The following is a 4,944-nucleotide window of genomic DNA, read 5'->3' as shown; positions in this document are numbered from 1 at the left end:
AGCTTGCAGTGAGCCGAGATCATGCCGCTGCACTCCAGCCTGGGCGACAGAGCGAGACTCCGTCTCAAAATCAATCAATCAATCAATCACTCAATCTTCAACAGTACCCTCGGGTTGATAATTTTGGATATCTATCTGTATCTATATATCTTGTTTATCTGGTCTCCAGAAAAAGAACACATACACATATCCATATATAAAATATGTATACGTGTATCAAATCTACATAAACTATAAAGGTGGGATGGCTTTAATTATGGCCCAAGCTACTAAGCCAGTGAAGACTTTTTGGGGCTGAAAGCTGCTGCTTCCCCTTCTTTATCTACTAGCCTCTTAAACAAGGCTCACTTGTGCTATAAGACAGTCCACCTTTTTTTTTCTTTTTCTTTTTTTTTTTGAGACAGGGTCTCACTCTTTCCCAGGCTGCAGTGCAGTGACACAGTCTCAGCTCACTGAAGCTTTGACCTTGCTGGGCTCAGGTGATCTTCCTACTTCAGCCTCCCAAGTAGCTGGGACTATAGGTGTGCACCAACATGCTTGGTTAAGTTTTGTATTTTTTGTAGAGACAGGGTTTTACCATGTTGTCCAGGCTAGCCTTGAACTCCTGGGCTCAAGTGATTCACCTGTCTCGGCCTCCCAAAGTGCTAGGATTACAGATGGGAGCCGCCACGCCCAGCCCAGTCCAACTCTTATATGTCAGCACAGGGAAAGGACAAATACTTGTCAACTATAAATAAGAAACATTGCTAATGCATTGCAAAGAACAATAGTTTCATTTACTTTATAACTTAGATGTCTACTGGGCGAGACAAATGTCTTCGTTCTTTAAAAAATAGGAAAAGAGAAGAAAAACTAGCATAACATAAGTACTCATTTGTAAGACTTTATGACATGTAACATAAGTTCCATAGTTTTGAGACCGGGTAAAACTGACTTTCTTATTTGGATAACCTGGAAAACACCCCAAACACAAATTTCAAGTCTTCTTTCTCTTTTTTCATTATCTTTTGTAGTCTGAGGTGACACCATCATTAAGGATTCGACACACATTTGCAAATAAAATGACATCAGCAATTACTCTGAAATGTTTCTAGTTTGCAAAGATTTAGTAATGTGATGTTATTAACCCTTCCTCCCTTCAGAGACCTGTCCTAAGCTCTGAGCCACTCATTCCTTCCACTCTTCCTACCCCAGGAGGTTGATGAACGGTGGTCCCTGGTGTTCCACAAAGAGTCATTAAAGTGTTACAGCTGGTAGCACCGGTAGCAAAAAAACAAACCAAACAAAACACACACACACACACACACACACACACACACACACACACACACACACGCACTTGGCCAGGTGATCAAGCCTGGCCCCTGAAATTTCTTTTTTTTTTTTTTTTTTTTGAGACGGAGTCTCGCTCTATCGCCCAGGCTGGAGTGCGGTGGCCGGATCTCAGCTCACTGCAAGCTCCGCCTCCTGGGTTTACGCCATTCTCCTGCCTCAGCCTCCCGAGTAGCTGGGACTACAGGCGCCCGCCACCTCGCCCAGCTAATTTTTCTGTATTTTTAGTAGAGACAGGGTTTCACCGTGTTAGCCAGGATGGTCTCGATCTCCTGACCTCGTGATCCACCCGTCTCGGCCTCCCAAAGTGCTGGGATTACAGGCTTGAGCCACCACGCCCGGCCTGGCCCCTGAAATTTCTATGAGATCCAATGACCACCAACATCAAAGCACTTTTTTTTTTTTTTTTTTTTGAGATGGCGTCTCACTCTGTCACCCAGGCTGGAGTGCAGTGGCACAATCACAGCTTACTGCAACCTCCACCTCCTGGGTTCAAGTGATTCTCCTGCCTCAGCCTCTCGAGTAGCTGGGACTACAGGCGCCTGCCACCACGCCCAGCTAATTTTTCTGTATTTTTAGTAGAGACAGGGTTTCACCGTGTTAGCCAGGATGGTCTCGATCTCCTGAGCTCGTGATCCGCCCGCCTCGGTCTCCCAAAGTGCTGGGATTACAGGCGTGAGCCACCGCGACTGGCCCATCAAAGGAATTGTAACAACTATTTGAGAGCACTGACAGTAAGATTAACACTTGGTTGATTTAGATGTTATGCTGGTCCTCAGGCATTCATCTTTAGATACTTTTTGGGGTGGAAGTGGGGTAGGGCTGACTTAGTAAAAATAACCTCTTAGCCCCAAGGCTTTATTCAGACCTACACTGATAGGAGGGGTGGGTTTGTGGAATGAAAGGTTAGGTTCTTATTTAATGACTAATTTAGAATTTTAAATGTAATTTTTAATTTTAGTGACTGGTTTCAAATCTATTTTGACTTCTAGATTGTTCAAAGAGGTCTCAGTACATGGCTACAATCATAGCTACGAATAGCTATTAGACCAGCTGTTTCTCAGCTCAGTGCTCAGAAAAATCATTGCTGTTGATACCGTTTTCTTTGTTTCCTGTTAAATAAATCACCTCTTTAAAGACAGAATTTTTCTCGGAGTCATCTCAGCAAGGGATGCAAGTTCTCCATTTTGAACATTCCACCCTAGTTTCGTGATGTTTTGCCAAGAGCATTTTTCTTTACCCCAGCTGCTTCGTCAACTACCTCATCCACTTTGCCAAACACCCCATTGTCACCACCACCTTTGCCAAGTGGATTGCAAAGTCCTATGATCATGGGAAATGATCCAGAAAGAGTCTCTGAAAACACAGGATCTTTCTGTTTCTTCTTAATGAACCAGGAAGAATCAGTGAGACCCACCTCCTAGTGGCAAATGAAAAGAGAAGGAAGGTTACGCTGTGGGAAAATACCACAGAGAAGAAATGCCTCTCATCCCAGAGAATTATGCACTATTTTCCAAGACAAATAGTTCTACTTTAGCCTACTAACCAAATAAACAACCACCACCAAAGGGGGAAAAACAGGAAGAAAGCACAAAAATCAATTAAATTATCAGGTCATTTATTGCTGTTATAGAACTTTCAGTCTAGAAGGAGACCCTAGAAATCATACACCCCTGCAGCTTTGTTTTATACACAAGGAAAGCAGGGCCCAGAGCAGCCGTGGCTTCTAGGACTAGAACCCGGATGTTCTGGTTTCCAGACTGCAGACATTGATTTGATGAATCTAGAAAGCTTTCTGGCTTATCACAGTAGATGTGTTCAGCAAACGACCTGCCTCCTGAGGAGATACTTCCCTCTCCGAGGGAAGAAGTACCTCCTTTCTCTAGTGACTGGAGGATTACATGATCATGTTGCAACTTGTTCCGTTGGAAATTCTTTGGGGAATTAATTATTGCTGTGATTATATGAAGTATGACTTTTCTTGAAGTGGCTTGGCATATTTACCTTATACTGGTATTATATGAAACGGAGGCACAATATAAAAGGTCTTGACACTTGCCTGATGCTTACAGGCCAAGTCTGCTATTGGTCAGATCAACTTATTTATTTAGAGACATGGTCTTGCTCTGCCACGCAGGCTGGAGTGCAGTGGCATGATCACGGCTTACTGAAGCTTCAACCTCCCGGGCTCAAGTGACCCCCCCGCCTCAGCCTCTTGAGTAGCTAGGACCAAAGGTGCATGCCACCACACCCAGTTTATTTTTAAAAAATTTTGACTGGGCATGGTGGCTCACACTTGTAATCCCAGCACTTTGGGAGGTCAAGGTGGGCAGGTTGCCTGAGGTCAGGAGTTCGAGACCAGTGAAACCCTGTCTCTACTGAAAATATGAAAAAAATTAGCTGGGCATGGTGGCACACGCCTGTAATCCCAGCTACTTGGGAGGTTGAGGCAGGGGAATTGCTTGAACCAGGGAGGTGGAGGTTGCAGTGAGCAGAGATCATGCTACTGCACTCTAGCCTGGGCAAAAGAGCAAGACTTCGTCTCAAGAAAAAAAAAAAATTATTTTGTAGAGACGGGGTCTCATTGTATTGCCCAGGCTTGTCTTGACCCTCTAGCTCAAACAATCCTCCCACCTTGGTCTCCCAAAGTGCTAGGATTACAGATGTGAGCCACCTCACCTGGCCCAGATCAGTTTCTTTTACTTGTATCTGGCCAATCTCCAAAACAAAACATCAACAATGAAAAAGGTTTCTAAATACTGTGATATTCATCTTCCTGTCACCATTCTTTTTTTTTTTTTTTTAAGACAGTCTCACTCTGTCACCCAGGCTGGAGTACAATAGTGCCGCGATCTCAACTTACTGCAGCCTCTGCCTCCCAGATTCAAACGATTCTCCTGCCTCAGCCTCCCTAGTAGCTGGGACTACAGGCACCCACCACAAGCCCAGCTAAGTTCTGTACTTTTAGTATAGACTGCATTTCACCATATTGGTCAGGCTAGTCTCGAAATCCTAACTCCTGACCTCAAGTGATCTTCCTGCCTCAGCCTCCCAAAGTGCTGGGATTACAGGTATGAGCCACCATGTCCAGCCCTTCCTATCACAATTCTGGTTCCATAAAAATGGCACTTCTTGGAATAATACTTAGCTGTTTGGAACATCTGCATTACCTTTCGGATATAGACATGAGAAATGTATGGTCACGCTGGCTTGCCTTTGTGGGGAGGCTGCACGAGGCACTTTAGCACACAAAGGAGCCTCGCTCAGTCAACACAGCTGGCATGCTGGGAGGTCTTGTGCCCAGGCAGGATAGCATGTCCCTAACTGCATATGACTTCTTCCATTTTCTATTCGAAAATGCTTTAGGACAGGATCACTTTCGAATAGGGTACTTGGTGGCAGGTGGGTGGTTTTTGCAGACCCTGGCAGTCATGTGTTGCCAACTCACTGTGCATTTGCTCCCAAATTCTTAGCCTCAAGCAAGCAGGTGGGATCTGTAAGAGGGACACTCAGTTTACTTTAGTTTTCTACTTAACTTTTCAAGGAACATACCAGCATGGGTCCAGGTTATAGGTATTGGGTGATTAGGAAGTGATATTTGAGGCTTTGCTA

This window comes from Colobus angolensis, unplaced genomic scaffold (genome assembly GCF_000951035.1).
Source record: "Colobus angolensis palliatus isolate OR3802 unplaced genomic scaffold, Cang.pa_1.0 Scaffold14, whole genome shotgun sequence".
NCBI lineage: Eukaryota > Metazoa > Chordata > Mammalia > Primates > Cercopithecidae > Colobus > Colobus angolensis.
This window is presented reverse-complemented; position numbering follows the sequence as displayed.